Consider the following 10532-nt stretch of genomic DNA (forward strand, 5'->3'; position numbering starts at 1 on the left):
GAGGCTGCTGTTTATACACCAACAGTGTGCTCCTTGCAGAGGACTTCTGTCTTCCTTGAAGTTGGCTTCCTGGGTCTCTCTAGCTTTCAGTGGGAGAACCTTCTGCATGTGAGGGCGGTGTGCTTTTCCTTAAGGGCATTCTGTAATACAGACTTTTTACCAACTACACAGCGATCCTGGTGCCCAGGAGCTAGGCACAGGGATCCTTAATGAACCATTGTGCCGAGGTGGGAGTAGCGGGGTAGGAGACTGTATACTTAGGACATGCAGGCTGGGGCTGAAGGAGAGAGCCTTTGGCATAGGGAGATGCCATGAATAAGGCTTCTCAGGAGGAAATGGTGTTGAATTTGGGTGATGGATCTGACTCCATCTGGGATTCCCTTCTCAGTCACACCCTTCCACCCATGTCTGTCCGGCCTCCTTTTCTTTCTCTGTTCATCCGGTCTTATCTTAGGATGCTGTCAAAGCAGACGTGTGGGCCAGCTCCTGCAGGCAGGGCATTGTCCCTTAGATGCCCTGGCCAGCCCTGTGGCTAGGGAAGACTGAGGGATACCCCCTCCTTGGAACTGAGGACACAGTGCTGGAGCGGGCAGGTAGAACAGTTGTTTTCAAACGTGGATAGGAGCTAGAGCTCAACAATGGACATCTTCTACTCTATTTTGATATTTAAGATTGGGTTTCTCTCTGGCCTGGAGCTTGCAGATCCTGCTATAATGGCTGGCCAGAAAGTCTTGGGGACTCTCCTGTCTCCCCTCCCCAGTGCTGGGGTTACAGGTGTGCTGCTGCACCCACATTTTATGTAGGTGTGAGGGATCAAACACAGGCCTTCGAGCTGATGTGGCAAGCACTTATCAAGAGAGCCATCTCCTCAGCTATTAATCGTGTTTGAGACAGGATCTTCCTGTGTTGCTCAGGCTGGCCCTGAGCTCCTCTGTTCAAACAATGCCCCTGCCTCAGCCTGCTGAACAGCTGCAATGTCAGGCACATGCCATGACACCTGACTTTTAAAGAGATTACTTTAAACACCAGGGTCCTGGGGATGGCAACAACAAGTGGCCTGTTAGAAAGAACTTGCAGTGAGTAGAGTCGGGCTGTGGTCCCAGGGCGCAGCAGCAGGAAGCCATTTGGAGTCCCCCAGGGACAAGAAACAGTTGGTATTGTCACAGAGCTCAAGTGGAGGGCTCTCATCACACACTTAGAAGAGCCGTGGAGTTAAGACTCATTTAAAACACACATCTCTGGAGACCCTCCTTCATCTGCAGAGACAAATGAAGTCATTTGAGGAATACAGAGATGAGAAACCTAATTAAAGAGGAGAGGCGGGGTTGATCTCCGCGCCTGAGTCTGGAGCAGGGATGGACAGCTCCCTGCCAGTCTGACATTTGTGCTTGGGTGTGCTTGGAGCAACAGGAAAACCAGGCAAGCAGACATCATGGGAAGTATGGGGGACTATGTCAGGGCAGAGAATGTGGAGCCTGCGTGAGAACTAGAGGAAGGAGCCCCGGGCTGGAGAGAAGGCTCAGAGGTTATAGACGCCACCAAGCCTGACAACCTGAGTTCAGTCCTCAGGACCCACGTGGTAGAGGGAGAGAGAACTGACACCTGCAAGTTCTCCTCTCCACGTGCACACCGTATGTGCATGCACAAACACGGACACACAAACACTAAATAAATAAATAAATAAATAAATAAATAAATAAATAAATGTGAAAAAGTAAAACCAAACAAAGTAAAAAACAAACCAAAAGAAAAAACCGAACCCTCTGAAGCAGTCCTGAGGGGGGCCACCGCACCCACTAGCCTTCCCAGCCACGGACCTTGGTGGAGGCTGCACAGATGTGCCCAGAGGCCTCACTCAACAGGGTTCTGTGGCTGAGCCTTTGAACTGAGACCTTCCTTCAGAAGGGACATGTGAAACTGACCGGAAGCCAGGTAGACCGCTGTTTGTATCCTGGCTCTGAGAGCTACCTTGTATGACCAGGACAGCCCTGTATGCCTCGGGGACAAGAGCAAGTGTGGTATAGGGGACGGAGGTTAACTGAGGCCTGCTTGTGAGGAACTTTGGATATTCTGACCAGCAAGAGTTTGGGAGCAGGAGAGAGAGAGAGAGAGAGAGAGAGAGAGAGAGAGAGAGAGAGAGAGAGAGAGTCAGTCTGTCACAGCACAGTGTCCTGTACAGCTCAATGTCCTGTCCACACTCTGCTTTCCAGCAGATCATTTGGGGTTTGGATCCAGAGCCCTGGTTCTCAACCCTAGTGGCACATCTGACTCATATTTGAGCCTCTGTGGAACTTATTGTCCATACTTAGGCCCCTCTGAGGTAGTTCCATCACAGTCATCCAGATATATGGTATTGGCTTTCAAAGACTTCCTAAGCAACTGCAATACCCACTTGAGGCAGGAGACTGTGAGGAGGGAGGCTGTGAGGAGGGAGACTGAGGAGGGAGGCTGTGAGGAGGGAGACTGAGGAGGGAGGCTGTGAGGAGGGAGACTGAGGAGGGAGGCTGTGAGGAGGGAGACTGAGGAGGGAGACTGTGGGGGAGGCTGTGAGGAGGCTGATGAAGTGGTTCAAAGAATGATTTTATTTTTTTATTTTTTCACTTTAAATTAGTTAAAAATAATCGGCTTCATTATGACATTCTCATATCTATGTCTATATACACATGTAGATATATCATAATTTACTCACACCTCTTCTCACAAAAGAGTAATTTAAAACTAAATTGAGGCCTCTTAGCAGATTGTGAAATCACTGTAGTGACAGCCAGCATTTTAAGATGACATTTATTTATTTCCTCATATACTTGTGTGTGTGTGTGTGTGTCCGTCTGTCTGTCTGTCTGTCTGTGGAGGCACACATGTGGAGGTCAGAGGACAGCTTGCAAGGCTGAGTTCCTCCTTCTACCGCGTGAAAACTGGGGCACAAACTCAGAACCCAGGTCCTCAGGCTCAGCAGCACACGCCTTTACCCGGGGAGCACATTTTACAACAAATAAGCCAGTTCTACAATAATTAATAATCGGAGTGTATCACGATTGTGAAATATTGTCAGGTGAAGCTTTGGCTTCATTATGTATCCCTGCCCCACCCCCACACAAACGCACACGTTGAGTGGTGGTGTGCCATGTATTTCCCGCCTGTGAGAGATGAATCTCGGTTAAATATTTGAAAGTTCTGATGTGAACGAAGGGAAAAGGTGAAGTCGTTCCTGTGTGTGTGTTTGTGTGTGTGTGTGTGTGTGTGTGTGTGTGTGAGAGAGAGAGAGAGAGAGAGAGAGAGAGAGAGAGAGAGAGAGGGAGGGAGGGAGAGAATGGGCATGCCTGTAACGTACATTTGAGTGAAGGTCAGAGGACCATCTTGGTGTTGGTCCTCACCCTCCACCTTGCGTGAGGCCGAGTCTCTTCCTGCTCGCAGCTGTGCATGTTAGGCCCCCAGGTCCACAAGCTTCTTCTCCATCTGGAAGTACAGAGGTTCATGACCACATCTGGCTTTCTATGGGTACTGGAGATCCTAGTTCTGGTCTTCAGACCTGTGTGGTAAGTGCTTTATCTATTGAGTTGTCGCCTCAGCCTCTGAAATCATTCCTACCCAGCGTCCTTGGCTTTTAGCCTTGTTCAGACACTCTGCAGCTCAGCAAAACCATGAGAAAGAAGGTGAGAGGGAGTGAGACTTATGGTTAGCCAGAGCTAGCCCATCACATTCCACTCCCTAATCTGCCTGTAAGAAGCCATAGGGTCAAGGACTGGACATTCCAGGAGACCTTTCTGAGCCATCAGAGGCTCAAGACCAGCAGCACCGATGCAGCTCTGTGTGCTGGGGATACTGTACGTGTCGTCTGCTGGGCCAGACAGTGCACTCGGATGCTGTGGTGGATATGACAAATCACCCTCAATTTACACAGAAAACATATTCTCACTCTCCTGTCGCCAGGTCAGAAATCAAAAATGGGTCTTATTTGTCTAAAATCAAGGTGTTGGCAGGTTGAGTTCATTCTGGAATTTGTGGGGAAGTATCTGTCACTATTTTCCAGCTTCTACAGGTTGCCTGTCTTCCTTGGCTTACGGCCCCTCGCTTCATCTTCAAAGCCAGCATAGTAGTAAGATGTGTTGGTCCATGACATATAGCACATCACTTACCAAAGCAGCTGCTGTAAACATTAGTACTGAACGAATATGCCTAGCATCCTGATCATATGGCTAAGACCACAGACTCCTAGAAAGACGAGTGGCTTATCTAGGTTATGCAGACCTAGCAGCAGAGCTGAACCTGGAACCCAGACCATACATGTCTTTCCTCTTTGACATCTAAACAGATGGTAGCCTAAATTTTCAATGCACAAGATTTCATATTCTAGGCCTTTGGGTGACATTTCTCTTAGCCATGCTGGCTGGTCATTAGAGGATAGGGTATAAGAGTTCAAGCTTGGTGCCTGTTAGATCTTGGCTTAAATCCTCATTTGACTTTGTATCAGTTAGCTATTGCTTTGTAACAAGACACCTGGATTAGGATTTTTCCCGAGAAAAAGAACCAAGAGAATATACATGGCTATATAAGGAAGTGATTTATTGTAGAATTAGCTCATGTGATGAAGTCCCACCACATGCCACCAGCAAGCAGGAAAACTGGGGAAACATTTCAGTCCCACTCTGAAGGTTTGAGGGACAGGGAACCACTAGTGTATAATTTAGAGTCTGAAAATCTCGAACCAAGAACTCTGGGTGTCTGAGGGCAGAAGACACTGGGCTTGGAGAGACCAAGGAGAGCTGAGGGTGTAGCACTTACCTGAGGCCCTGGGTTTGATCTCTCACCCTGAAATGAAAATGAAGCAAGGAAAAAAACAGCAACAACAAAACAAAAACAAAAAAAGAGATTCAATTAGTCTTTCAGCTTAAGTCCTCCACATACTGAACTGAATGAGGTCTTCCTGCAGCGAGGGAGACAGATGCCTTTACTCCATCCACTGATGCAGATGTCATGCTCTCTGAGAATCCTCTCAAAGACACACCAGGAATAGCATTTTACCAGCTCCCTGGGCATCTCTTAGCCCAGGCAACTTGACAGAAAACTAACCATCGTTCTACTCCCAAATCTGGCAGGGTCGCTCAGTACCAGCTTCTAGTATCACACTGGCCTGCGGGACGGCTGGAATGTTCCACTGATAGACACCCAGGGGCCAATCTTAGCTGGGTTTGCTCATGTGTCTGTGGCTACCCAGTGGGTCAGCTGGGAGTGGCCAATCTAGGATGACCTGAGCTGGGTCAAAAGGCTTGTGCTACGCAGCTTCTTACTACTGTCCAGCAGGCAGGTCTGGGCTAGTTCCTACAGGGACAGATGCCCTAAAGCAGCAGTTCTCAACTTGTGGGTCAAGACCCCTTTGTGGGTTGAACAACCTTTTCACAGGGGTTGCATATCAGACATTTACATTATGGTTCAAATAGTAGCAAAATTACAGTTATAAATCAGCAATGAAAATAATTTTGATTGGGGGTCACCACAACATGAGGAACTGTACTAAAGGGTCCCAGTGTTAGGAAGGCTGAGAACCAGTCCATTAAAGGATCTAATCTAAAAGTGTTTCTGCTTCTTTATGGGGATTTTCCAAGGTCCCTTTGCAAAGTGGATGCCAGGAGGGCTGGAAATGGTCAGCTCTGTAGTTAACCAACCACACACGTGTTTCTTAATTCCTCTGGGCCTCCGTTTCTTCATTTCTTAATAATACCTCTCAAGGAGTGAGGATTAAATGATTTAAGATATGCATAACAGTAGTGTTCTAGTGGAAGCTCCACCTCAGCCCCTGGCACCCTGGCATCCATATACCCAAAGAGTCTGGAATGTTCTAATAGAAGCCCCACCTCTCTGCCCAGTCCCTGCCCTCCAGAAAGTCCCACCAAACATGGCTCCTCCCCCTGAGATGCTCAAGACCACCCCCACAGGGAATTTAAACTGCACCCCAGAAAACAGACACGTGGTTTTTCAGTCTCTCGTCCCTGTCTCCTCTCTGGTGGGGTGCGGGGAGGCTAGAGAATCACCTAAGAATGCTTTACCCATTAAACCAGGGTTTTTTTCTAATTCGGTCTGATTTGATCTGATTTGGATTGTTGCATTGGCTGAGAGGCTTATGGGATACAAAAACTTTTCAAAGAGCACCTGCCCGGTGCTTCATAACAACAGCAGTTCTGCTTTCCATTATTACTGCTGTTATTGTTATTGCAATAATATTTTTACTATCACAATTCTTACAGTTACTGTATTTATCTGTTTTCCATTTGCTATCACAAAATACCCAAGTCTGAAGAATGTATCAAGACAAGAGCTTTATTCAGCTCATCACTTTGGAGGTTGAAAGTTCAAAGTCAGCATTCCTGTTGGCCCAGCCTCAGGTGAGGGTCCCCTTGGCTGTTGCATCAGGATGAGTGGCATCACGGTGGGAGAGGAAGAGGCCACACGCCAAAACATGGAGCCGGAGAGGAGTTCAAGGATCGGGGTCACACTCGAGAACAGCTCATTCACTCTACAAGACCAGCATCAAAGAATCCGAGGCCAGTGCTCCCACGAACTGTCTTCCGTTGAGTTCCACTGAAGACCGAGCTCCAAACACATGAACCTCGGGGGACACGCTCACACCATGCTCAAGCCCTAGCATGCTAGGGGATGCCATGTTGTGGTGAACTTGGCTTTGCTGGGAAAGGAATGAGACCAAAGTGTAACAGGAATCTAAAAAGTTCTTATTAACAAAATCAAACCTGAGCCAGGTATTGGGGTGAACACTGGAAGATCAGAGAGACAGAACAAGCCACAGCTAAACTCACCTGGCCAACTTCTCAGCTGATCTTGTTTCCTCAGACTAGAAGCCTCTGTGTCCTCATATCTGAATGGGTCTCAGCTAAACTGTGCTGCTCAAAGCCTAAAAGCTTAATCAGCCAAATGCTTAACCAGTCAAATGCTTCTAGTTTCTGGTCCTCACGCCTTATATACCTTTCTGCTTTCTACCACCACTCCCTAGGATTAAAGGCTTGCTTTCTGGGATTAAAGGCATGTGTCACCATGCCTGTCCATTTCCAATGTGGCCTTGAACTCACAGAGATCCAGAGGGATTTCTACCTCTGGAGTGCTAGGATTAAAGGTGTGAGTGCCACCATTTTCTAGCCTTTGTATCTAGTGGCTGTTCTGTCTCTGACCCCAGGTAAGTTTATTAGGGTGTACAATATTTTGGGGAACACAATACCACCACACCAAAGCATCACTAATTTTCGGATTGAGTCCCTATTATCCTACACTTCATAAGCAGGTGCGTGTTGTTTGAGACAAATACAAGAAAAGCATTTAGGGATGGCGTAGGATTTGAACCCAGAGCACTGATAACCCTGAGTTATCAGTGCTTCACTCTGTTAGCTATGAGAATTGGACAAAGGCCTTGCCTGCCCATGTCTCTGCTTCTTTATCTATAAAATGGAGCTGAGCGCACCTCTTTCCCAGGTCTGCTGTGGGAGTTGAATCCATTGATCAAGGTGAAGAAGAGCTTTGAAGCAGGAAAGTTCTGGGCAGATATTAGTTATTCTAATCCGTACTCCTCTTTCTGTCATTTGCACTTCTGACCTCAAAAGTGGGTCTCCGGATGACGGACCTTTCAGAAGATGATGGACGTCTCTTGGCTCTCCAGTTATCTGTGAGCAGGAAACTTACTTTAACTCATATGGTTTTTCTAACAGTTATCAAAGCTTAAAAGTTTCATTTAAAAAAAAGGGACAAATTCCTAATGCTCAACCCTCTAAAATCAGAAGGAATGACTCACAGGTCACCAACATCCCTGGAACAGAGTAGCTTCTGTTTTATAGCTATTAAGTAGGATTTAGCTCTATTTTATTAAGGCAATTTTTACAGTAATGTGAGAGGTTAATGCATTTTGCACATAATCCATGCCTAACTCACTAAATGCTGAACCCATTAAAGACCAGTTGCCTAGGGCCAGATTTCAAGACAGCGCCACATAGTATGGGTGGTGTAGAATGAGTGACTGAAGACATGTGAGAGTTTAGAGTTTTTTCCTCTCCGAAATGTAAAACTTGGACCTTTGTGTGTATGCGTGCGTGCATTCATGCCTCTGTGTGTGTGTGTGTGTGTGTGTGTGTGTGTGTGTGTGTGTGTGTGTGGTGTTGCACCTCAGACACCATCTATCTTGGTTTTTGAGACAGGGTGTCAGGTGTCATTGGCCTGGAACTCACCAATTAGACTAGACCGGCTGACCAACAAACCCTGGGGATTGGACTGCCTCTGCCTCCCCAGTCCTGGGATTCTGAGTTTATGCCACCATGACTGGCTTTGTTTATGTGGGCTCTGGGGTTTGAACTCAGGTCCTCATGCTTACATGGCAAGTACTTTACCAACTGAGCCAACTCCCCGTTCTTAAAACTTGTTCTTAAGTGAGAAAATAACAGGGCTTCATCCTGGCAAAGATCTTTAGGTACCTATTACTGCTGAGGGTAGGTTCCACTGAGGACCGTGGACTGATATCTGGGTGGAAGACATTTGTAAGAACCCTCCACCTGTTTCCAAGTCCCTTGTCAGTAATCTATTTCTATTGTTTCTCCACATCCTAGAACCCGAGTCACAGTGTCCACCAGAAGTAGTGTGTTTCTTTCTTTCTTTCTTTTTCTGGCTTTTCAAGACAGGGTCTCTCTACATAGCCCTGGATGTCCTGGAACTCACTCTGTAGCCCAGGCTGGCCTCGAACTCACAGAGATCCACTTGCCTCTGCCTCCCAAGTGCTGGGATTGAAGGAGAGTGCACCAGCACCCAGCACTGCCGTGTTTCTTAAGCAGTGACAGATTCCTTCCTCACCATTTCATCCTCAAAGACATGGGTGACATTTTGGGAAGTGAGAGTGACCCTGATCACGTGTCTGAAGGCTGGAAGAGGGTGATAGGAAGATGAGAGAACGCTGTGTAAGTTTTAAGGTGTGAGCTTAATGCTTTAGGACATAGGAATGAAACAGGGCTCTGTCTTTTTCTAAGTCAGCTTTAGTGAGATGGTAACACTCAGGCAGGTGTGCCTGTGTACCCTTTTCAAGGGTATGATCTGATGAGTTTAAAGCTTTTGGTTTAATTTACAATTATGTGTGTGCATGTGTGCCTATGTGGGGGTATGTGCTTATGTGAGTGCAGGTGCCATTGGAGGCCAGAAGAGGGCACCAGACTGGAATCACAGGCTGTTGGGAGCCATCTGATATGGGTCCTGGGAACTGGACTCGGGTCCTTTGCAAGAGCAACCAATGCTCTTAGCCAATGAGCCATTTATCCAGCCCCTTGATGAATCTAAATGGAGAGACTTATGTATATAACTGCTGCCACAGTGGAGATAGAGACTCTGCTCTATCACACCCCCAAGTCCCCTGTGCCCTTGCGTATTCAATCCCCACTCTTCATTTTGTCCTGTGACTTGGGCAAGTGCTGCTCGGATTTGTCACGATGTCAATAATCTCAGCATATTACTTTAAATCTGTGTCATTGCATATACAAGAACTGCACTTACTTTTTCATTTTTAAATTTTTTAAAAATTAAAATATAATTACATCATTTCCCTCTTCTCTTTCCTCCCTCCAATCCCTCCCATGGAACGCCCCCCCCCCCCCCGTGTTCTATCTTGAAATTATGGCCTCTTTTTCTTTAATTATTAATGTTACACATGTACTCACAGGCATAGATGTATGTGTGTGTATGTGTGTGTGTGTGTGTGTGTATCCATTTAGTGTCACCATATGTATATAATTTTAGTACTAACCTCTTAGTGCTGGATAACCAATTAGGAGGTTTATCCCTGGAGAAGACTATATTGCCTGTTCTCGGAATTCCTTAGTCGATGTAGTTCTTCATTTAGGGGATGGGGTCTGTGAGATTTTTCTCCTTCCATGTGAGCATGTCCATGGTGTTGTATTTCTTTAGGTCCTGTTTAGGCAGCCATAGTGTTGAGGCACCCTATCTGATGCTTCCTCGTCATTTCTAGGAGACACAGCAGATTTCCTCATCCTTTGACTCTTACAATCCTTCTACCTCCTCTCTGAAATGTTCTCTGAGCCTTGGGCACAGGAGTCCTGCTGCATATGTGTCTGTCAACTGGGGCTGGGCATCTCGCAATCACTTGTCCTCTGCATTGTGACCTGCTTTGGTTTTCTGTAACAGTCTCGGCATATTACAGAGAAGTTTCTTCAATGAAGAGTGAGAGGTGCAGCGCCCTTGCCTGAAGGTATGTTTAGGATGCAGTTAGCAATTATGCTGCTTAGTAAAGTGGCAGTAGTAGGTTCTCCTGGAAGATCCCTGACCTCTTCAGCCTCAGGTGGTTGGCTAGGTTCCTAGTACCAGGCATGATTTCTTTCTTGTTGAATGAGCCTTAAGTCCAATAAGAGAGCTGTTGGTTGCTGACGAGATGTGAGTGTCGCTATTGCATGCTTAGGGCCTACCTGCCATTCTGCTTGTCAACGTGGTTCATAGGCATTACAGCTGGGTAGAACTATTGATGCCATGAAAGCCAGCCCTCA

At 46.8% G+C, this 10532-nt stretch overlaps 1 long non-coding RNA gene across 1 annotated transcript; it reads right to left on the reverse strand.

Moving 5' to 3' along the window:
• Positions 1–6344: 6344 nt before the first annotated feature.
• On the reverse strand, positions 6345–10083 carry LOC131905148 (uncharacterized). Its single transcript, XR_009377858.1, has 3 exons — positions 9779–10083; positions 7466–7664; positions 6345–6679 (listed from the first exon to the last, which is right to left on the reverse strand). It is a non-coding gene; the product is annotated as an uncharacterized LOC131905148 (long non-coding RNA).
• Between the last annotated feature and the right edge of the window lie 449 nt (positions 10084–10532).

This window comes from Peromyscus eremicus, chromosome 2 (assembly GCF_949786415.1).
Source record: "Peromyscus eremicus chromosome 2, PerEre_H2_v1, whole genome shotgun sequence".
In the NCBI taxonomy this organism is placed as follows: domain Eukaryota; kingdom Metazoa; phylum Chordata; class Mammalia; order Rodentia; family Cricetidae; genus Peromyscus; species Peromyscus eremicus.